This window comes from Cupressus sempervirens, chromosome 3, assembly GCF_028749045.1.
Source record: "Cupressus sempervirens isolate cs-2001-9-10 chromosome 3, ASM2874904v1, whole genome shotgun sequence".
NCBI lineage: Eukaryota > Viridiplantae > Streptophyta > Pinopsida > Cupressales > Cupressaceae > Cupressus > Cupressus sempervirens.
In genome coordinates this window covers 490,890,381-490,916,744 of record NC_143120.1, presented here as the reverse complement: position 1 = coordinate 490,916,744, position 26,364 = coordinate 490,890,381, and the positions used below count along the sequence as shown (strand labels likewise).

At 32.7% G+C, this 26,364-nt stretch overlaps 1 pseudogene; it reads right to left on the bottom strand.

Moving 5' to 3' along the window:
* Positions 1-436: 436 nt before the first annotated feature.
* LOC149567315 (ribokinase-like) lies at positions 437-26,364 on the bottom strand (annotated as a pseudogene).

Sequence of the window (26,364 nt, the reverse complement as noted above, 5' to 3'; positions counted from 1 at the left end):
GCACACGCTCTGGCATTGTCTCTTCTTGTTCATTCTTTAGGATGCTTTCATGGTTGATAGTGTAGGATCCCTCTTACACTCAAGTTATGACTGTCCTTTCATGATAAAATCTTGTCTTCGTCACTTACTCCCTTTGTTAACAATGCTCTTTATGGTACTTTGCTATATGTTTTTAAGGTCTAACTATTGTGTCCAAGCATATATTCTCCTATCTCTTTCGCAATATGAAAACAAAAACTGACAAAACAAAATAGGAAAATACACAAGAGCTTCACATCATTCTAAAAATAATAATCATCCTACTCCAAATAATGAACTTATGGCAATGATAGACACCATAATTACTAAGTCCTGACAAAGGATCAAGGTACCTCTCTAATGTAAATGAAGAAACCAGGTGCAAAACAAACATGTAGACCCTAGCGTCTTAAAAAAATTACATGCCATCACCCTGCAAAAGTTTTGATACTGCTGATCTATTGGACATGCTAGGAATGGCACCTTTGATCTAAATACATAAAGATGCTGTTGCAGCTGCCAGAACAACCAATACAAAAGGTTCAGAATAATTCAGATAAATATGTTAAACATCCATTTCTATGTTCCTTAATAGAAAGGTCTATACAAAATATAAAATACAAAGAAAGAAAGAAAGAAAGAAAGACACAAGTTTTGCAGCTTTATATATTTCTTGAGTAAATATTTGATATCCCTCTAAAAACGAAGTAATATGAAACATAATTCAAAGCATTCAATGATTTTTGTATTTATTGTGATAACTTGAGCAAAGATGCTTCCTGTGAAAGGCACCCATCTAGAAGTTATGTGAACAACCCTATTGAAAATAGAGGAAAACAAGGCATGCTTAGTAGGAAAGCAAGGTAGATAAGAGTTTAAGGCAGCAAAAATTATGAAAACCAGAGCCCAAAATAAAAATTTCCTTAATGGACAAATAAAAAGAAACACAATTAAACTTTGGTGACCCAAGCTTCCAATGTCTTTTTGTTGTTGTCACCAATAAATTGCAAATCAAAAGAATGAATGACACCTAAGTACTTTGATAGACTAATTTACAACTCATTTCATGTAAACTCGATCTATTTGTATTGCCATGTATCATCTTGAAAGATATGCATGCTTTAACTTCACCAAAACTTACTAATAAAGTGATGAATTTAATATTTTCCAGAAACAACCTGAAAGCTAATTTGGTCAAATGCAAAAATAGCCATCGGTATCTCACAAAGATAGAATAGTCTAGAGTCTAGACCACATCACATAGTCAAAAATAATATTATAATTCCAAACGATCTTGCAATATACCTACCCCAGTCAAGCCAAAACATCACAATTTCAACACCAACATCAACAAAGCCGGGATGGTACTTTGAATTAAATATAAGCATACAACCTGCAAACTTGAGACTGTCTAATGGCGACTTCTTCTCCAATAGACCAACAACAAATGCAGCAGTAAAAGTATCTCTTGCAGCTGTTGTGTCTAGTACCACAAGAGCAAGGATAGCAGGTTGTATTATTGGAGGAGCATCTTCAGTCACAAGGATTGATCCCTATCCTCCCTGTTTCACGAGAACTTGATCAAGACCCTGTTAATTCAAACTAATTAGATTGTTAAAAGCTCATAAATATAGTCAGTCTTATGGTAGCAAGCTAAGGCATTTTCAACAAAACAGACTCAAAATCTTTAATGAAAAGAATAGGTTATAGAAAAATACCATTTAGAGTAATTTTTTAGCTACCTCAACAACTTGATCAATAGTCTCAGTAGGCATTCCTGTCAATCGGAACAGCTCAGTTTCATTTGGACTTAGAATAGTAACCGACTTAAGGAGGTCCTCAAGAATAGGATCATCCATGCCTCCTGCATCAAGAATAACAGGAACATTTGCACTTTTTGCGATCTGCTCAGTTGATAAAATCTTAAAAGCGCATTAATAAAATGGAAAGAGATCATAAACATTAAAATTATCCCATAGCAATAAAAATCATCTCTAGATATCAAGAAAAGTCTCCATAGTATCAAGGAAAATGTTAAAACCAAATATGTTTCTACTTAATAGCCGCATGTATGTCTCCTATAAGGCACTCTAGTGTGCTTTAATTAATAAGTAGGTGATATTTTCCACATTAAGTGAAGTTGTGATACTATCAGGATTCAACTGTGTAGTTTCATGAGTCAAACTCATGAACCTATGTTTCATGAGTAGGAGATATTTTCCACATAAAGTGAAATTGTGATATTATCAGGATTCAACTATGTAGTTTCATGAGTCAAACTCATGAACCCATGTTTCATGAGTAATGGTTCACATGAATCCATCTCTCATTAGAATGAATGGATCACTTGGCGCTCATTGCATCTAGGTGATACTCACAAAGGTGAATCATGCGTACATTCCGGGAGATCACCTATCCCAGTATTATTCCAGCCTGATAGCACTTAACTAGGGAGTTTCCTATCCTTTCTCATCCTTCAATGATAAATTTCACAAAAGGATAGCTCATGCATTTGATTAATCTAGTTGTTCAGTGTAGTTCTTCCATCTATTGAACTGTAGCAATGCTCTAATTTCATAAATTGTAGTTGCTTCAATTATATTGGATGCCAAAATTCAATGTGTTGTCTATCCATCTATGTATACCCTTTGTCCCCTCTATCTCCCACACCCTCCGTTCATTTTCTGTGAGGATGAGAAAGGAACTAGAAAGACTTATCTTCATATGGCTTACAATTATCTTCATAATAGAAAAGGAAGAGAGGATAAAAGGAGATTAAATTTATTTCTTATTTTCACTAATGATTTCTCTCCTTATCCAAATTAATTTATAAATATAGCTTCTTGACGAAATTAATTATTTTCCCACATATTATGTGTCTATTGTAGCTTGTTCTTGTTGTGGGGACAAAGCTGCAACATGTTATTGCAACACTTGCACTAGAGAATGTGGCTAGAAGTGGACGTTTATCTAGTTGAAAGATCAAGCCACAGGATGAATTGTTTTGGTTTAACAAGCCAGAGTTGCTTCTTTCTCTGATCCATTTCATACTTTTTCAGGTATAAAATACTATAGATTACTTTTGTGTTTACTCTTAGTCCCTATGGCATTGAATTGGGTTGGGATAACAATGTGTTCTCTTTGGTGTGTGATTTTGGAGAATGCATTTGAGTTGGCTTCATTCTTTTGGTTTTGGGTATGGATTAGAATACACATATCTATAGGAGCTCCTGGTTTTTTAATAGATATTACCAGAAAGTTTTCTACATTATCTATTGCTAAATTATTTTAAGATATCTTTGTAATCACTTTTTATTTTTAATGTCTTTAATCAATGCAATGGCAATTTGGATATAATTAATGTTATCTTAAGAATCACATGCTTGTCTATGTACATCTGATTTTGGGGTATGAAATTGATTATTTTATCACTAATTTCTAAGATTTTCTTAGGGTCCTTTGGACGTAGCTTATGTCTATTGTTTTGATGAACAACTTTGTAGGGTAGTTTCTTTGTAGCTTCAGTACTCTACCACTTCTACTCAAGTAATCCACACACTACTTACATTGACTGACTGACAGTATTGACTATTCTTGGCTTCAAGCATATTATATGTGGGTAAGCCTTATTTTGGTTTGTTCAAAATTTTAATATGCTTTATGAAAAGTAGGTTTTTTAGTTTATTTTTATTTTTTGCCATCTTGATAAGATTTACTGTTTATGGCAGGTTGGTCATTATTGGATGGTTGCTTGTGATGGGAGCATTTAATTTTTCTCAGTGGTGTGTTTATTGCACTTAACAAGTAAGTTCCCATTTGTTGAACGTGGGTTTATTATAAATGTTGTGATTATTAATCTATATCTACTCTGCCTCTGAGTTTGTTTAGTTGAAACTGGAATTCTAAAATTTGCTGGTGAAAAGAGATTTAGATTTAAAAGGGGTTAGTGTTATTTCTATAAAGATTAGGCTCTTAAAATATTTTTAATAGAGATAAAATTTGAGGCTTGATTCTATATAGGGTTATTCAATTATCTACGGAAGTAACAAATAGCCTAATTAGCTAGAGTTACTTTTGTAGCTATGAGGCTTTAAAATGACTAGAGCATGGATATTTGGATCTTTCCTGAGGGGACCTATAGCCATTGGATTATACCTGTTTATATTGATTTTCTTCCTTTGTAGCTATCTTCATATGAAGATTATTATAGATAGAATAGTATAGTATTCTTTCTCTAGGTCTTCACTTCAAGTGTTTACTTTATTGGGCAGTCTTATACCTCAACCTTGGTCTTATACCTCAATCTTGGTGTTTGTTGTAAATCTAAAAGGATGAAGCTTGAAAACTTGATTTTAGGCCCTAGGGTATAACAAACATTTCCAAATTTGCAGTAGATTGTTCCTAAGATATCTCAATATTTGAAAGTTGAAACATCTCCTTTCGTATTCCCCAAATAATTTTTCCTATTTAATTCTCCTAATCTAACATTCTCTTCATTTCAGGATTCATATTTATCTTGATTTGATTCAGCCATACAAGAAACAATAAAATAATGATGGAACTAAGCCTTTTTAGAGATTGGATTTCTACATTCATTCATACTTTTTTATTTTTTAATAAACCTTGCCCCACTCACTTTTATCAGGTAATAAAATGGTTATCAGATGTTGGCAGATACTTCTGCTCTTATGCTTTAGCAGCTAAATTGTTTTTGGATACAGAGGAAGTGTTATGCTTCACTAGGTGATCACCAGTAAGGGGGTCAGACTTGACTGAGAGGTGAGACTCAAATAGGAATTGTATGAACAAATAACTAAAAAATTTCTATAAAGGGACCCCTTCTTTGGGTTTAGCTTTAACCAAAGATAGAGATAAAGAAGGAAAAAGCCAATAGAAAGAAGGAAAAATCCAATACGGAGAAAGAACATAACATAGTGTTGATGATGACGATGAGAATTTTGAAGACATGTGATGTTGAGGCTTTTGGGTGCTTATTGACATTATTATTTTTAATTTTAATAATGAAGTTAGAACATTTTCCTCTAACTATTGGGGAGTCTTTAAATTGACATTGCAGAGCTGGACATTTTCCATGACATTTAACTCATTTGCATTACAGTATCTTAAATATTTATGGTAGTTTAGTTAATTTTAAGATGTTGTGTGGTATTTTGAATTTAATTAGTACTTATGTGATATTCTGAACTTAATATCTGCTACAAATTTGAATAAATTTGTGATTTGATGTTTGTGTGTGATTGCCTTTGGTGGTCAAATGTGCTAGCGGGTCTAGGCCTCAAATTTGTTAAATCGGGATGAGGTTCCCCATTTGTGAAAAATGTTGAATGTTCTAACAAGATAATAGAAATACAAAATTATAAATAATTATTTATTTAAATATTAGATAATTAAATTGCTAAAAAATAGTAGAATCACATTGGAAGAAAACCCCAAAAATGGGCCACCTTAATAGAAAGAGTACAATTGAATTGCACTAGTGAATTTAGAAAAATAATTAAATTTAGTAGAATTCATATCAGACTATTTAAAAATCAAGTCATACAATATCTAACAGAGCTAAAGAATGTGTTTGTTGGGCATGTGTGGGTTCCAATTTGTATTCAAGCCATATTTGATAAAGTGATATGACTCCACATTTTCCATATGTGTAGATATAAACATTAACTACAACATGTCCAATTTATTTGCAGATATATTTTCCTGTGAAGAAAGACCACCCCTGACAATATGAACCCAGAACAAAGTAATGAGATAATGGCTACATTGTGGGCTCAATTCTAAAGAAAACCAGATAAATGTTATTGTCCTTGCAAAAAGTGTAAGGGCTTAAAGAATCGAAGAATTCTAATTACAATTGCCCAGAGTCATTGTAGGAAACATGGTCACGTTGAAGGGGGCCACGATTTTTGTCCATTGTTGATTGTGGATTTACTACTGAAGGAACATGGAGGTGTGAATATCCAAGCAAAGGATAACGCTTCCATGGAAGAAGATGATAATGTGCCAAAGGACATGATTGAAGAAGATGGTATTGGGGCAGGTGATGAAGAGACTCACAATGATGGTACTAGGGAATCTAATAATGATGATGAAGATGGTCTTGATATACCTTTACTTGAGAAGGCACACGAGCCCTTATATGAAGGCTCCCAAACAACTCTACTCTCGGCTATAGTGTTGTTGGTGAACTTAAAGGTTATGAATGGTATATCCAATGTAGCAATGTCATGTATGCTAAGGTATGTCATTTTTGTCATCTTCAATGTTAGCATACAATTACTATTCATTATATTAATAATGCATATTTGTTGTTGTAGGTTGATTAGTGAGTTTTTCTTACCACCATCAAACATTTTGCCTCATTCGTACCGAGAATTATCTAACATTATGAATAAGATTGGAATGAAGTATCAGACAATACATGCATGTCTCAATGATCACATTCTATATCATAAACAACATGAATTTGCAACAGAATTTTTTGATTGTCATATTAGTAGATATCAGTCAGATCAAATAACAAAAAAAATGTCTCACAAGGTTCTTTCGTAGATTCTCATTATTCTACGTCTTCAACGATTATTCAAGTGCACTAGCTTGGCACAATTTATGGATTACCATGCACACAATAGAAGTCAAGATGACATTATGTGAATGCATGTTGATGGTTTTACATTTAAAGAGATAGAAGAAACATGGTCACACTTTAAAGAAGAACGTCATAATCTAAAGCTTTTATTGGTAGCGGACGGTATCAATCCATATGGAGATATGAGATCCGTTTATTCAATGTGGCTATTTTTGTTATTAACAATAACATTCCTCCTTGGATGTCCATAAAAAGGGAGCACATAATGTTGTCAATGATTGTGTGAGGTATCTTTTCATTTTATAGTTATCTAAATTAATTTATAAATAGTGCATGAAAATGATCATAATAATTATGTAATGTCATTTAATTATTAGGCAATACCAATTTAAAGATATGAACGTATATATTGAGCCTCTAATTAATGAGTTGTTGAAGTTATGGAATGGCATCACTATGTATGACATCTCTAGACCGATAAGACATTGACAATTTAAATTCCATGCAATGCTTGTATTGTTAAGATCACATATTTTTGGTTTGTTATAGTGCTTACACATTACTATTGAATGCTTAAGTTGCGCATGATAATTGTGCATGATCCAATTATACATGATCTTTTAGGTCTTCAGACAAAGGGAAAATTCACATGTCTAGTTTATGGTCTGAAGATGAAATCTTGTCATTCGAGAAGTTTAGGAAAACAAGTGTTTGATGAGTTTAGACACTTTCTCCACAATAATCATGGGTGTCGAATTATTGAAAAACATCTTTTCAATAGGAAAGAAGAGACATCATCAAGGCCATGAAGAATGACACCTCATCTATGGAAGTTGGAATACGATCGACTAAATCGTCGAGGTAATGTCCAATTTGTCATCCAAAGTTTAAAATTTGTATTTTGATATTGTCTTATATTTACTAATGCTATAATTGATGCTCGTGAAGGTCGTCAAGGCATCAATGACCAACTTGCTAGAGGAATGAAAATTTATCCTACTCAATTTAGTAGGTTACCATATTACAAGGATCTCTCAATCGTGCATTTGTTTGATGCTATGCATATTGGAAAGAATGTAATAGAGACATTATGGAAAATGTTGGATGGAAGGCATGATAGAGAACAAATTGCCAAAATTTGTACTAACATTCATGAATCCAATCATGCACTAAAAGCTTTCATTGAATCAAATAGCAATGGAGACCACATAAATACAAGTGCCCTTCCTTGGTTATTAATGGAGCAACAAAGTGATGCATTAAAAGAAGTCATAAAAAAGAAAAAGTTTCAATGGGATTTGCTGCAAATATAAGAACTCTTTTATCAAAGAAAGATGATTTTGGGCCAAGGTTGAAAACACATGATTGGCATACCTTCGTCAAGATAAGTCATGTTCTCTATTTACAGTATATTTGTAAGATTGAATGTAGTACCTATTACATTATTTAATAAAATATTGAAATGATCATTTTTTAATGATTGCAGTTCATCCTACCTCTATCCCTTCCACAACAGTTTGACAACAGTATTAAACAAGTTATATACAATCTTGGAAAATACATGAGGTTAGGAGTGTTTTTCTTTAGATTTGTAGCTTTTTATTTGAAATCTATTGTATAATTTCATTTGAAATCTTGTTTATGTGTTTTTGCCTGTTGAATCTCTTTTAGGTGGTTATCATCTAAAGAAATTGATAAAAAAAGATATAAAATATTGGCCAAGAAAAATTTCACAACTTATGTGTGAAATGCAAAAGTATTTACCTCCAACATTTTTCAATTCTCAAGAACACTACCTCATACATCAAGTTGAGGAGATTGAATTGTGTGGACCTTTACAAGCTAGATCAATGTGGATGGTTGAGAGGCACTTGAAATTTATGAAGGGCTTGGTTCGACAAAGAGCGTGTCCTAAGGGTTCTATGATAGAGGGATATATGATATACCAGACCATGGTGTACATTAGTGAATATTTTCTAAAGTTTGTAGCAAATATCTATGTAAATTGCATTTCGGATCCCAACTCTAATGACAAATTTGAAGGGGAATACCTGACGGGGAAAGGTAGATTAAGGAGGGTGAGAGGTAATTATAATTTTTTTTTTTGTAGTTTAATAATTCTTATCCATCATCAATATATATAAGTTGTTTCTAATTGGTGTAATTGTCTTCTTTATAGTTGGTCGTGAGTGGGATGCACAACATTTTTATATTGCAAACAATCTTGATTGGATGACGATAAAGATTGAACACTCTCAAGAAAATGGTTTCTCATTAACATGGGATGGTGTTGTATTGTTGGTTAAAGAAGCTCATCATAATGGAGATCCCAATGTTATGCCAATGGTACTTGATCTAATACATGGCTTAAGAGATACAAAGGTATGCATAAGATTACTAATCATGAAATATAAGTTTAATATCAACACACAGATCGATGCAAATAATCTTGACATGTTTGAATAATTGCAGGTCAAACACCACAAAGCTATGTACTACCATGGTTATAAATTTTGCACGAAAAAGTTAGACGAAACGAAGAAAATGTGTGATTCTAGGATAAGTGATGTCTTTGCGGTCACCAATATTTTATCTAAAACTAACATACATCCTCAACAATCTGACAATCAAAACTATAGAATTTTGGATGATATACTTGAGTGCGACTTTAATTCATTCAAAATAGTGCTATTTGTCGTCAAATGGTTCAGGTTATGACTGAATCAAAATGATCCCGATAGGACTGTTATTGAACATGATAGTGGATTTACTATGATTAATACAAGGTCATTTGAGCCAGTCAGAGATGAGCCCTATGTTCTTCCAAGCCAATGCGAGCAAGTGTTTTACTTTGGTGTTCCACATAAACTAGGTTGGTCATTTGTTGTTAGAAATGACCCAAGAGGAAGGCCAATAAAGTATAATGTGATCGAAGAAGAAGATATTGAAGAAGCACAAGAGGAAGTAAATGATTATCAGGAATGACAGTTACCCAATGATGAAGAAGAAGAAGATGGTGATGATTTTTTTCATGCTAATGATAATGGTGATAATGATGATGATGTTGCTGATGACGATCATGATCATGGTGATGAAGATGGTGATGATCATGGCGATGATGGTCATGATGATGATGGTGATGAAGATGATGATGATGGCAATGAAGATGGTGGTGGTGATGACGATGATCAAAGTGACAAGTACGATGATGGTGATGATGATGATGATGATGATGATGATGATGATGATGACATGGATGAAGATCATGATGATCAATGAAATGTCTAGGTAGGATCAATGCCAAATATTTTTTAAGATATACACATTAATTACACTAAATTTTTAACTTAAGACAAATGATTTACATATACAATCTACTTTATTATTAATTTTTTTTTGGTAAGTCTATTACTTTAATTTCGTTGCTGATTTCTTAGACTAACTAGTTTTTTTCATAGGGCAATATGGATCCACCATCTCAGACGCCTTCAACAAAGGTAAACATTAATTATTGTAAATTTTAATGTTAATATAGAAAAAAAATATCATATTATTATGTTCTTTTCTTTATGGCTTTGGAGTTATTTTGATGAAATTTAATTGATATTTGATGTCACAAATGATAAGAAAAAGCTAGAATGATCGTTGATCAAATGCGATCTGAGATACGGTGTCATATCTACATGACATCGCCCTTAGTGCTGACCCTATGTTCTACACCTAGAAAATTAAGCAAAGATACACTAATGAACTTGTTAACATTATCATTGAGGGTGACATAACCGAGGAGAAAGAGGCACTGAGAATAGAATTGGGTCGTAGAATCCAATCTTTTAAAGTAAGTAGTAATTTGACTAAAGTAATAATAGAAGTTCAATAGATATTAATATTTTATAGTATCTTATGGATCATAATCTCTAATTTTATGTGTTCTTGTATAGACATATGTGCCAGTTGCGACATTACATGGTGAACATGGTGAGGGTTGTCGCACACAACCTTTGTGTAAGTAACACTTTGTTTGTTTTCATCAACATTATAACACTTACCTTTTTTTTTTGTGGACGTTTCTAGCTAGTATCTCATTTGATTATTATCCATTGCAAATGTATTTCCTAACAATATTGTATTCTTCACCTCATGATGAAGTGCGGACTCCTCCTTCGATTGGCGGTCCAGTATTGCCTGGTGCATTGTCAACAACAAGGACCATGCAAACGTCCTCGTCTATGCCCACTAGAACTGGTAAAACCTTGTTGTGCTATATTTTGTAATGAGCACTAAATCAAGGACCAAATCAACATATATGTCTCCCATAAAAACTATTTTATGAAAAAAGATGCTTTACTAGGAGATATATAGGATGGTAAAATTTTGTTGTATATCAGTAAGATGTTGTACTTGTCATATTTTAAAATATAGATATAGATAAGTTTCTTTCCTTAATTTAATTAAATGATAAATTATGACATATTTGACATATAGCATTGTATATATAACTTTGCAAAGACTGAATAGACCCAATAACTTCCCGTAACCGACTCCTCAACTAGCCCTAATTTCTAAACAACTCATTATTGTATCAAAAACACTAATGTTTGTCCCCTTGATTGCATCATTAAAACAATCATTTTAAAACTAAGACATAACCCAACCATTAAAATAAATTATGAAAAATGCATATAGAATCTTGGATCATTGGAATAATTGCTAGTCTCATGATGCCTCTGTCCTTCAAGGAATCTACAAGTATTCAATAACCTTATAGTCTCCTAAAAGCACTAAAAAAAAGGATTGACTCTTATTTGGTTTAGTACTTTAGAGAGGTATTCCCAAACTCACCCTACTTCAATGACTCTTTGAAAGTCTCTCTTTCCTTCACTAACCTATTACCCTTTCAAATCCCAATGATTACCAACCCTGCCTAATTGTACTCTAAACTCATAGACATCAATTGTAAACTACTTACTGCCACACTCAAGTTGCACCAAAACAGTCACTATTGTATGTGACAATCTTACCAAACTCTGTCTTTACTGACTTTGTTAGAAAACACAAAACACCAAGTCTTTGACCAGACAGAAGGTGTCAATACAATGTGTCTCAAACATCTAAAACAACTTCCTAACAATCAACAAACAAACCTACTCTAGCACAATGTGATAGTCCTATGTCTATGCAGACCTAACAGGCCTAATTAGGCTTGATGACAAAGAAACTATAACAAAATGGGTGCATAGATAAGATATTGTTGTGGTGTTTACTCTAGGAACATCTCATAACTCTGATTATACCATTTGATTGATCAAATTCTCTTAATTCAGGCTATGAGTTGGGATGGAATTACGAGTGTACCCAGCTTTCAAAATCCCTACTTCAGTCAACCATGTAGCATCCTCTTGAGGTGTATCCTTCCATTTAACCAAATAGGAATAATAAATACCCCTCCTAGTGTGCTAGGTAACCTTCTTGTCGAGTATGCATTCAATTTGAGGTGGGGTATGCTTTGGTTGTTGTGTGAGGTCTGCCTGAACATCAACACCTTGAGAAACACCTATACCTGCAATATCATTAGCAATAGGGGGTTTGAAAGCATAAATATCATAAATATTAAAAATAGGAGATAATGCACAGTTTTGTATATTATAATGCATTTCTATAAGTTTCACAATTACAATGCAAGAAAGTTTAAGGCAGTGTTAACCTGATAGATTAAAGTGTCTATGTAGATTAAATAACAAGCCAATAGGCTACAAATGGCGATGGTTAAGATGAAGATAAGAAATGCAACACAGATGACATGTTGTGAATGAGATCTTTGTAGATCCTTAAAAATAGGGGAAAATAAAAGAGTTAAAAATAGAGTAAACAGGGCACCAAATATGTCAACTAAAAACATAGATTCTTCGTTGATATGGAAAGTCTGAACCTTAAATTGTCTCTGCTATGATGTCTTTATAGGAAAGGCATTCTCCTCCATGCATCTATTATGAACTAATAGATCACAGAACTCAAAAGCAGTATCTTGTTTTTCTTTGTTTTTGGTCCCCAGTTTTTAAGATTTTTACAACCTTGTGATCACACATCACATGCTAGAAGACAATTTCGAGGCTATTTGTTGGACTGGTGTATCAATAGGAAAAGGTTGAGGCTATCAACAGTGCCTTCTAACATTTGAATCACTTTGCTCATGGTATATGCAAAGATTCCTCTTGTTTTGCAGATGACATTTGGATTATATAGATGTCTAAATTTAGTACTGCTACTGATTTGCAGCTAATAGAATAGGAGTACATAGGCGTCAACATTGTCAATTTTGGAGGATTGAATTTATGAAGCTTTAATTGGCTCATCATTTGCTATAGATTCTAAGATTCTAGTACTGTAAGTTATTTATAGCTAGTGTGATAGTTCAAGTTGTAAAGCATATTGATATAGGTTATTTGTACCTTAAGGTTACATTTTTCTTGAGGTTTATGGTATAACAACATCAAAACATTTTTTATATAGAAATTACTTGATTTCAAGAAATTGGGAGAACTTTAAAATCCAACAAGTTTAATGGTGTATTTTACACAATTATTTCAATGATTGATATGTAACATTTCATGCAGATAAGATGAATGAAAGTAATACCCGACAAGATGGATGTGATATATGATCATTTCATAATCTGGGTCTATTTCTTCGAGCACTCATAAATTTGTATGCAAAACTGTACTCATCTTTGATAATTGTGTAATGTTTTTCACAAATTTAATAATCAATTGGTACCTTATTTAGCATCCACCTAGTCAGATGCAATTTTGACCAACTTTAACAGATTTTAGTATCTCTTAATTATGTCATTTTTTCCAAAACATCTCTTCATGTTTTTAGAACCTAGAGCACTCTAATAAAATCCTACATATTTTTTGACAAGACTACATGGCAGTTAACTATTTTTACTTAATTTAGTGTCATAACATATGTTCCTCTTTTAAACTAACCCTTTTCTACTTTGTTATAGGGTTAACTATGATTATATTGTAACACTAACCCTTTGATTTGATCATTGTGGCAGCCATAGTTCTCTAAGATGCAAGTGTGGTTTTGCATACTTGAACTAGTTGATCTTGCTTATCTATATTTGTGTACCTTGATTGTCATTGAAGGCCACGTTGATTTGTTTGAGTTGCAACTGAATTTGCCTATTTCTGATAGTAGACACAGTTTTTATGTTAAGTGCATTTGTGGAGTGAATTGTAGTGTTAGCTAATTGTTAGTATTCATTTTTTTATGAATGGTCTGTGAATGTTAGAGGTGGGGTCACTTTCTGTAGGTGTTCAATCAAGTGCATTTATATTCTTATGTGTTCAATCAAGTGCATTTATATTCTTATGTGTTCAATCAAGTGTAACTTTATATTCTTATGTGTGTAAAATTACTATATTACAATATGGTATATTGTACTACAGTTTGACATGCACTTATTATTATGCTACATAGCTTATTGTGTATTTGTGTACATGTGCATAAGAGTTACCATATGTTACTGCATGGTCCTAGAGTTTGATATACATGTTACCATATGTGCATAAGACTTACCAACAAAGAGCAGTATTGCTGAAGTTGATCCATTTCCTGGAGCAGTCCGTGTGATTAGTATATGAAGGGACATTGTTGGTGAATAAGAAAACTATGTTTTCATTAAAAGAACGAAAGTTTCCAAGTACTTTAAAATTGTTATTATTTAAAGTGTAAATTTAGTTTACTTTTACATTACTCATTTTGGACTAATAAATCCTTTATGTTTTTGTAGGTAATAATGCTTTCTTTGAACATCTTTTTCATACAACATTGAGACTATTTTGGACCCACCATGCGTCAAAGGTACGTAGTTTCGTATCATTGCTACATAATTTTTCTTTTCTTCCATTTATTGTAATATATTAAAGTTATTGATCTAACAATCTATTTATTTTTAAAAAGGTGGAATTTACAAGCTGTGGAATTAAAAAATCAACTGATTGCATCTTTTGAGGAGAAATTTGGAGAAAACATTTTTGACACTGGCCTACTTCTCAAAAGAGCAGCAAAGCATATAAAGACTATGAGGGATCAATATAGAAGGGCTCCTAAGGAGAACCCAAAATATGACCATCTTCCTTTGATTCCACCAATGGAGTGGAATGAAATAATAGAAGATGCAAAGGAGAAAAGGCTATGTAAAGATAGAGATAATGAAGCAGCACAAGGCAGAAAAAGGTATGTCATGATAATATTAAGTACATTGTAATCATGCACTAATTATCGATATTTGTAAATATATAATCTAAGATGTTTGAAATTGTTCATAGATTGCAAGGCACATCTGTGGCTACAAAAGTGAGACTAGAAAAGTTTGGTCAACACAAACTTGGCTCTGGTGGCTATATGAATCCCCAGTCTCGACTTGTAAGTAGGAGCAATGAAATTTCAGATATATATATATATAATGTTGCAAACAGTTTTGTTTAATGAAACCATACATGGAAAACTGACGATATTAAGAAAAAAATACAGGGCACAGAATTCAATGTGGAGGTCATAGATGAAGATAGAAAAATTGCCTTGAAGGAAGGCTATAAAGTCATGGCTGCACACCTATGCAAAAAATCTGTAAGCCTTGCCCAACAATCGAGTGCACCAAATGATATCTCACAGGTAATTTGGTCAGATGAAAAGTAAATGAAATTGAATAGTTGATAAGATTCTTTTTTGGTATTAGTTTTGAACGTAAATTGACTGCATAACATTTTACTGCAGCCTTCATATCCTACCATAGAACCTACTTGTGATGAAGGCCATGATGTGCATTATAGTGGTGGAGGTATTAATTTGCTATTAGAAATTAATTATGCAATTATGAATACAATTTAACATCTTCAATTGCAATTTGACGTGTATCCTTTTTTTGAATTTTTCAGAGTATGTTGAACATCATGCTGAAGGAGTGGAGCATGTTCCAAGTGTTCAACATGTTGGTGTGTTGGTAGATCAAAATGTTAATGTACATGATGTGGCATTTTCAAGTAAGAGAAATGCATTTTATGTTGTACTAGTACTTAATTACAGACTTGTAATAGTTGAAAATAGAAAAAGAGTATGCCAATTTATCCTATTTACTTCTTCTTGCAACAGAGCCCCCTTTAGTGCAGCAACCTCCTACTCCTCCAAAGAGAAGGAGCCATCGTAATTTGACATTACACGTGCCAGAAGAGGAGGAGAATGATGCAAATATGGATGCAAATATGGATGCTCCTATGAGCGCTTTTCTTAAGAGAGCTCAGAAAAACAAAAAGAAGAAATGATGTTTTAAAAATCTTCTTTGATAAACCTTGTTGGATAATGAAAGAACTTTGTTTTAAGTAATTATGTATGAATGATGCATATTAATACTGTTTTTTATTTTATGTTAATGAATATTGTTATGTGTTAATGAAGTCTAGTTTAGTATTGTGTATTAATGAATTTTATATCATATTAATGAATGTTATGTGATTGTATTGATTGAATGCTATAGTTCATAAGTGGATGAATGAATGAATGAAGTGTGTAATTAGATGATAATGAGAAATTTAGATTGATGTTAGGGGGAAGGGGGTGAGGCCAGATGAGCTTCCAACTTCACGTGGTTGGCCTTGTTAAGTAGAGAATATTATAGTATTCTTGAAACCAAGTGAAGCTCAAACTAACATAAAATTAACACTTTACATATGGTAGGTCTAAAATGATCCACGACTACTGCTGCCCATAAAATGAATTTGTGAAATACATTTTGATATCACCAATTTCAACACTCTATTCGAAGCATAGGAGTGGCCTATAGTTATTCGGACTCTAATTATTTTCCTAAATCCCTTCTTTCTTGATTTTCAGACTCTAATTATTTTCCTAAATCCCTCCTTTCTTGAGAATTGGATGAAACTTTCTGTTTCTTTTCACATATTTTTATCTTTATTTTTTATTTTTTTATGTCTAAAGAATGCATTTCATCTTTGTTCATGGTCTCATTAATTTTTGTGTATATGAGACTTATCATTGTGCCTTCTCCTTGTGATAATGAATCCTTCTGTTATGAATAAGCTAATATCTCCTTATTAAGTTGTTCATCTGACAATGAATCTTTTTATTTCCCTTTGGTTTCATCTCTTTTGTTCTTTCTTTTAATCTCATTATTATTTCTCATATTTCTATTTGTTGTAATCTCATTAATTTTATTTCCTCTGGAATCTATTTCCAGATCTATGTTTTGGATAATGATATTATCCGTTTTGTGTAATTATTTAATCTACTATTGGATTTAGATGATCTTTGTTGGAAATTTCTTGAGGTAAGGAGTTCATTCTATATACATAATTGTATATAAGATTATGTTCTTTTGTAGGCTGTAGAAAGTTTTGGCTTGTTCAATTTTCACTTATTGCCCACATTCTCAGCAACTCCTTGCACTCACATTATTGAATCGTATGCCCAATGGATTTAACCCTGATCCTTGCCAAGATTTTGGAGTCTTCCACTTTTTTCAAGAAAAAGTTGTCCCCCTTTTAGAGCCATTTGTTGGGTTTTGGGGGGTTTTCTAATCGGACCTCATTGATGGAAAAGAGATCTATTCGAAAGTGATCCCAATTGGAAAGAAGAAGTATAGATATGTATAAATAATATTAGATCAACAGGGAACTTGTTATTCTCAACACTAGACTTTATCCATTGATGCCTGATAAACATTTCTAAGCTTTAAATATCCTCACCAAAGAAAATTTGAGTATGAAACTCGATGAATTACTCATTTTATTATGGGGGTAGGCATATGGTGTATATATACATCATAGTCGAGTGTCCTTGAAAAACCCTCTTATTGTTGCAAAAGTGAATGCATCATAAAGCTCGGGTATGCCACCTCCAAAAGATGACTTAGCCTATTCCTGCAAACTATTATGGAGATGACTTATTATGTTTAGTATATGCAGGATACTCATCTTTCAGTATGCTTCAAATGGATCACTTTTTGAGAATTTACATGGTGTGCAACTTGGACATCTGCATATGTAATCATCTTTGTAAATTAGGGTTAGTTTGTGCGATGTACTCTGCATAGTTTTATAATTACGATCTTAATTTGTTCAGTGCACACACTGACTCATTGTCCAGCTATTGTCTGTAGTATGTACAAGAAATGAGCGTCTCACATGGAAGCAGCAGATGAGAATTATCATTGGAATAGCATATTGCTTAGTGTACCAACATCATTCTTGTGATCCCCTTGTTATTCATGGAGACCTCTAATCTAGTAATATTCTTCTAACATAAGACTATGCTGCAAAGGTGATTTACCACAATAAGAGGGTCATATAATTAATTTTATTTGATTATATCCATTCTAGAGATCCTGGATATGTTGTTTTAGTATTGTATGTCTAACGATTTGTGTTGGGTATAGCATGTCTAACAATTTGTCTTTTTTCTCCTTCAAATATTGGGACTTTTCATTTTCTTCCCGTCAAAATATTATGTCTTTTAATTTTCTATTCAAAAGCTCTTTAAAAGCTGAATGGTTAATTGATAAGTAGGAGATATTTTCACAGTCAGTTAAATTGTGATATTTCTATTAGGTGTAGCTTTTTGAGTCAAACTATTTGACTCATGTTTCATGAGTAGTGGTTCATATGAACCCATCTCTCATAAGAATGAATCAAATACAAAGTATTCATTGAGGTTAATTAAAGCTCACATAACTAAATGATTAATGTGTTTGATTATGAATAAGGGAGAGTTTGAAATAAATGATTAATATTTTTTTATTATGAATAAGGGAGAGTTTGAAGCTGTTGTGATGTGTAATTTAAAAGAGAGTTCCCCTACTTCTTTTGTTCTTTTTCTGATTCTCACTCTTCTATAATTCACAGTGCATTACATCTTCAATCAATATAAATGCCAAGATTTACGTTATTTCTTTCTATAGCAAGATAAACGGTATTGGGAAGGTGTCGATCATAGCAAGTTCAAAGCTGGCATTGGTTAGAAGATTAGGCACCTCAGTATATCCAAAGACCGTGCACAAGGGTGTCTATAGTCGTGTAGGAGATGTATATCCTTTTGGCATTCTTCTGCTTGAAACTGTAACTGGGAGATTGCTAGTTGAATGGATATGTCAATTTACTTAAATGACCTCCTTTGTTTTTTAATAGGCCAATACTAGCAAGGACCTCCTACAAATCTTATAAAAAAAAATGATTTGTTGGCTAAGCAGGCATTGAAGTTTTTGCAAATAAAGGAGCAGACAGTGGCACTGATTGATCCAACACTAAAAAATGTAGTACTCGCTGAACTCTATTTGGTATGTGAGGTTGCACACTTGTCCAATACTATCTAAGGTCAAATGATTCTTTTTATTTAGTTTTTCCCTGATATCCAACTCACCTCATGTTGGTATGTGAAATGAACACTAGGATGATTAAAGAGCATGAGTGGACTATAGTACAAGAGTCAAAAAATATTCTCTCAACATTCAAGGCAAGTGTGTTTCACTTGATGAAACTTGTATAGCTGTAAAAGCAGGCCTCCATGGTTAACCTATCTAACATCAATATTTGCGTTGACTATTCCTGATTTAATGTTGATTCACAGACAAACTTAATGCAACCTATTTTCCGTACTTAGGATCATCTTTGTGATTTATTTGATATTTTTGTGAGTTGTCACTAGATCATCTTTGTGATTTATTTGATATTACATTAGATCTCTTTTACTAATATCTCACTTTTATGTTGTGCAGATTTTGTGAACTTTGGATTTCTGTCCATAAACCCTAGTTTTGGGCTCTGAACAAGTAAGTAGCTAAGCCCAGCTCCTTAGTTTTAGCTATGGATTATAATTGATATATAACTTCATACTTGACTATTGGAAATGAAGCATCATATTTGCTAGTGCTCAAAATTAAATTACCAAAGCAAGAGACACTTTTGTTCTCCATTATCTAGGAATTTTGTTATTGATATCTTTTTCAATAGTATACAATTAGTTTCTGGAAGTATGAATCTTATTTTACATTAGTAAGTAAATGGTAATTTATTAGTTGAGCAACAGACGTAATGAAATTGTAATGAACAACCCTACTTTGCTAACCAATTTCTCCTTTTTCCCTTTCCAAGTTTAATGACTAGGAATTTTATCAAACAATTTGCATCATTAATTTCATAAACACTTAAATGGATATGCAATCATTGCATCAAACAATTGGCATGTTTTAGAGCTTTTATTTACAAGTCAAGAAATAGATTGAACATAGAGTACTAGCTAGTATTAAGTGGATTGGATATATTGAAATACTACTGGTAGATTGTACAAATTTTGTCACATGGGAATGTTGGTGTTTCATTGAACATTTAATGAACATTATATTTGAACTTCTCCCCAATAGTTTCTATAGGGACTGATGGTCATAGAATATCCCCAATAATGATCAGATATGGTTATATATTCAATCTAGATGTGAGGCAATGTAGGAAGATTATGTCCAAATGGGAATAAGTTTTTTACACTTCAAAAATTGCCCATAACTATTTGAAATTGTTATACTCTAGTCTGATATTGCTCATTGGTTTAGAGGCTCTTCCAACAATCCTTAACCCTAAAATTATTCGTTCACTTCAACAACAAGCAGCTAAAATTAAGACCTTTGTAACAGCTAGAAGTTGGAGTGGGAACTTCTAATGTTAGTGGCTGTTTTACTTGCCTCCAAAGGCTCTAAATGATTTTTGACTCCTTTAACATATTGCATGCTTTCCTTGCTTCACCTACAGGTGGTGGCAGATTATATGTTCCTATGGATCTTTTGACATGTCTAAGAGATGGCATCTCTTCATGATACCAATTGGTTTATTCCATATATCGTAACTTTCATACTTAACAATTATTTTGTTATGTTCGTTGTTTTTCTATTTCTCCCATTTGAAAGTTTGGAATGTGAGTTCACATTTAAACCTTAGGGCAGAAACCCTATAGCCTCAAAGGTTTTGACTTTAAAAAATTAAAACTTAAACCTGTCTTCTTAATCAATTTACATCAACAACTATATACATCCTTACAATCAAATAGGAGAACAAACTATTAACCAACAATTATAAAAATCATGTATCAAAATATCATTGAAGACTCAATGTTGATTGGAGACTCACAAAGAGTATCTGACATTGTTGTTGCATACTCTAGATATATCGAACACAGTATAAATCACAAGACTTTCATCCTGGCTCTTTTTGTCTCTTGCCAATAGCTTATTCACTCTATATCACGATTAGCTCTATATAATATATTCATTTTTGTCTTACATGACTTTTCAAAGAAATATTCATTGTTTTTGTTTGTGGATAAGACAATGAAATTTGTCTTATTCTTATTTTTTTCATTTTGTGATGTTTGGCTCTTCTAGTTTTGTCTATTTGGCTCTTCTAGTTTTGACTTATATTTGAAGTATAATATTGTTACCACAAATCTTTATTTTAACTACTTTTTCTATCACTGTTTAGTAATCTTAACTTCACAAAGTAGTCCTATCTCATGCTGTAAACTGTATATTATATCATTGCCACCTTAAGACACTTTAATATCGTGTCTTTGTCATAAAATTTGTATGTTGGGTGGTTGCACAACTGAATTAGTAGGTTCTGTCATAAAATTTGTATGTTGGGTGGTTGCACACTTGAATCAATAGATAGCCTTTGCCCTCAACCCTTCATATTATGTAATCCCCAAATATTTTCTTACTGGAAGAATCATTGTTTCACATGTACTAGCAGTCAAGAAATATGTTGTCTTATTGTGTACATCCATTTGCAAACTTCTTGAATATTGTTTCTTTACAACATACTCTAATTTTGACATTTTCTTAATATGTATTCCATTGGAAGTAACAAAGGCTCTTGTTATCAATAGCCACTTCATGTTGTTGGGTATTAGAAGATTGGTGTGCCTTCTAAAATGGTAAAGCATTCATCATTGATAACATACCTAGAAATTGCATCACTATGAGAATGTTATATCCTTCATTGCTTTCTCATGTCTAGTGTAAGGATGTATATAGCCTCACAAGTTTATATCATTAACTATTTATGAGATTCCTAGGTCTATCAATTTACATCAACAACACAGTTTTTGAAAGATATCTATTGCATATATTTTTCAATAATATTAGTTGAACAATGGAATTGCCATCAGTATAGGTTAATATTATGATGTTAATAATGTTATTCCTTTAAAACAAGTCGAAAATTAATTTAGTCCTACTTACATCAACAATACACAGTTTTGAGTGATTTCTGTTGCATACATTTTTCAACAATATTAGTTAAACAATGAAATTGCTATCAATATCTTGAATGCATAAGTTAATATTGTGATGTTAATTATGTTATTTCTTTAAAACAAGTTGAAAATGAATTTAGTCCAACTAGAAGTAAATTGTTTGACGAAATGTATTAAACTTGCCCTGTATTAAAATGTATGAGTGACTTCAAGCTGTGTACTTACTTTTTGTCAGAGCCACAGAACCTTCAACACTGGTGGAAACTTAGTTTTGAAAACTAAATGCTACTATAATAACCTAGTATGTAACCTAGTTTGTTTGTGGGGTATATTGAACATGCTTGATAAGGCTCAACCTGAAGTAGTCATTGGGAATCGCTTTGTGTAACCACTATACCAGGGTTTAATGGCCACTAAGGTAGGGTTTTTGTTTGGAATTTTGTTATCTGAATTTCTTTGTTTAAGAAGTAAAATTTTAGTAATGGTCTTGCTATTAATATATGAAAAGAATATACATCAGCATGGATAAACTTTTGACTATTACGCTATTTTTAGGGATAGTTGTTTTGCCAAAATTTTCTTGTCATTTAAGCCCATTGACACATTGCATGGACCCCTTAAAATAGGTAGCATGCACTTTAGGGATTAAAATCATATTATAACCAACATCGCAATTGTTATCATTAAACTATGATTTACTACCCTTGAGGAAGTCTTTGAATTTATATATAAGTGGAGTTTAACACTCATCTTCCTCTTAGTTATATCAAGGAACACACCATCAAACTTCTCATTTTGAATTATCATTGCATAGAGTCCATGGTTGGGTGAATCCCCATTAACAAAGTAGTTGAGGTGTGGCCAATTTTGACATGACTAATCATTAGATGAATAAGTATCTTTATTTGTTATTATGTATTATTTGACTTGCCAACAGTTTATGTGAACCAAATAAGTGCATAATCAAATATAGAGCAATCCAACATCACACACACAAAAAATAATACACTAGGGATTGCTATTCTACTAAAGTTTGTTGTGAACTTGGACCTATTATAGCAGGTGATTCCCATATTATTTGTCTGTCCTTGTTTTGTGAAAGGGTTTGGTTATCCCATAAGCAATCTGTAGCACTCTTCCTTTGTTCATGAAGAGTTTGTCAAAACTTGCTGGGAACTTGAACCCATTAACTTAAGCTAGACTAGCCTTGGCCATTATTCACTTCGTCAGTTAATAGCTATATGGAAAATGGATTTGTAGTTGTATCATTCAATTGTAACTAATATCTGACTAGTAGAATTTAAGTTAATAAAAAGGGAATCCACCATCAAACTGGAAAGGACTTTGTCATTTGATCCCTATACGTTTTGAGTAGGCTTGTGTCAATAAAACATAAAAAAAGCATTGTATTTGTACAATTTGAATTTACTAATCAGATTGATTCCATCTTCATATACCTTGTATTAGTCTCTTGTTTATATATACAGATTTCTACAAATGTTGATTGATTTGAATATATCTTCACATACCTTATACTAGACTCTTTTTGCCAAGGATGAGTGTCATGTTTACACCTTGAGCTGGGTTGTCACACCAACTGATTTGATAAATTATTATTATTAAATAATAAATAAAATATTAGATAAATTTCATTTGTCTTTTAGTGCTGAGACTGACATTTTCTATTTTTTGGGCTGACCCGTGTTGTTTCCTAGCATGGTTGGGTATTTAGGCCGCTTGCTCAATCAAAGGAAGGCATGAACTTTTACACATGAATTACAGTTCGCATTTGTGCAGGCCTTGTGAGACAAAAACCTCAGGAGACCAACTTGTATAGGAGGATACCCTTATCCCATTTCATTGCAACATTACCATCGCAGAAAAGTTACAGTAGAGCATAGTTCGATTGAATATTGAATGTAATGTGCGCTGAGAAAAAAAGGTAGTGTGCTAATTAATGTAAATCCATACTCACTATGGGGCACCTGCCAGGAGATTGACGAACTACCAATCTGAAGTGAAGCAGCAATAACACTCACCAATATCTGATGTTGATTCTTTGCTGGGAGGAGGATTTAAATCCTTGTTTGTTGCATGTCTCCCAACATCAATAAAGCAAAGAAACATTGAAATGAAAAGAGATTTACAATGCAAACAAGTTTTCACTATGCTGAATAGTTCAAGAGCTAAAGCGGAATTGCATTCTAGGAGCTGTGATCCTATAATTGTTTTTCTAGGTTGCAATCTGAGGTCTGGATTGGTTTTCCATTGAACCTATGGTATATTTTGTAATCGGGTATCTTAGGGACCTTCTACATTTCATTAATAATATCAGTAATTACATATTGCATTTTTTTAATGTCATTATGAAGTACCAGTAACTACGATTAATTATGTTAAATCGACAGTCTTTACAATTTATTTTTTCTGTAAGTAGCATTGGTAGAAGTGCATCACTTATTACTCAAGCATGTGGTTTATTTCATTGGTATTTGAAGATGGGCAACTTGCCAACCTGTGTTGGTAATGCAGAATTATGAGCTCAAGTGGCAGAGAATTAAGGTAACAATGAAGGGAGAATAGATGTATAAACTATCAGTGTTGGAAGAATTATACTTTTATTTCAAATTTCATATTTTGAAGAACTTGTTTGATCTTCAATATTCAGTTGAATTTATCTTGCCTCTAAATACAGATGTATAAACTATTATTGTTGGAGCTTTATTTTTCTCATGATAGATTTTGAGTTTTTTATCTCTTCATGTATAAATCTTCCAGGCTCTAGAGAAATTTTTGGATGGAGATGCCAAATTAACGTTAGATCCAAAAATAAACAGAAACCCTGCTGCAAACTTAGTGATAGAGAAAGTGCTATTAAGGAGTGGTTAAAAGGCTTGGCAGTGATTTGGTTTTGATCAATCAGGTACGCTTCATGTGTTAATATAGTTAATATAGTTTATTTCTCTGTTAAAAATTGCTATTACATTTTGATTTTCTTTGTGTTGTACATAATCCAAATTAAACTCATTTATTTCTTATTACAGGGTTGCATCAGCCTTATGCTCGAAAAAAGAAGAGGAAGCCTCATGTTATAAGATTAGAACCATAAGAGCCATAGATGTCGAAGATAGTCACGATGTGCCTAGCAATAGGCACATCGTGACTATCTTCAGCATTCTTCAATTAGGAATTGTCTTTTAGTTGAGCTCACAAGGGAGATCAGCTCGTGAAGATGCTCTGTTAGCTTTTAATACACTTCATAGATGAGATTGAAGGAGCTTTGGGATTCGTTACTACAGTCGAGAATGGGCTCATCTTCAATCTTCAGAAGATTGAAAATGAGCCCATTCTCGACTATAGTAATATTGAAGATGAACCCATTCCCGACTGTAGTAATGAATCTCAAAGTTCCTTCAACCCGAACATATCATGTCCTTCAGACAATCTTTCTGAAGCTGCATCAACATTGTATCCTTCAGGTACTATAAAACAATTCTCATGGTTTAAGTTTTTCAGCATCAATTTGTAATATATCTATTTTTGTTGCATATCATCTTTGTATTATTAAAGTTGTAGATTCATATTTCATTATAGTTGCGGGGATTTTTTATTCTCAGAAATAAATAATTTTTTTTATGTCAACATAGATTTTTTAGGGAGTATTTTAGGGATTTTATAAAACTGTTCACATGCCTTGCATATGATATGACATTTTGCATGCATCCTGCACTCTCTTATCCAGTTGATGATGGATTACGAAGAGTGATTTGAAACGATGATGCTAAAAAACGCACACAATCAAATCCAAAATGAACCTGCATTACAAATGGATTGTGGGAATCTGATATTGTTAATTTTGCATGCATGTCCACTCGGACAATCTAAGAAGGGAGAATTTATTTCCTGGTACAGTTGAAGTGAAAATTTGAAGGCAGGGAAAACTTAATCGTGGAAAGAGGTGAGTGTATCATTTGGGGTTGGGTAAGGAAATCATTCATGTGAAACATTTGAAGTATTTGGGAAAATTTGTTCTTATCAAGATGAGAACAAGAAAATCTAGGAAATCATTCATGTGAAACATTTGAAGTATTTGGGAAAATTTGTTCTTATCAAGATGAGAACAAGAAAATCTATAACGGTGCTTTTTCTAGTGATTATGCAGAGAATGAGAGTTTGTAAATCGGTTTGCAAGTTGATAATGATGTTTTTAGAGATGGGTGTGCAGTCATTCCGCTTGAGCGACATGAACATGGTTTTATGTATTATCAATAATGATGATAATATTTTTCTAATTGGATACCCATATTGTATATGAATGTTCTTATATTGACGGGGTGGAAATTTCATTGGAAGAATATAATGATGTCAAAGCTTCTTGTATGTTGACTACTCACATGGTCAGAAATTGCCAT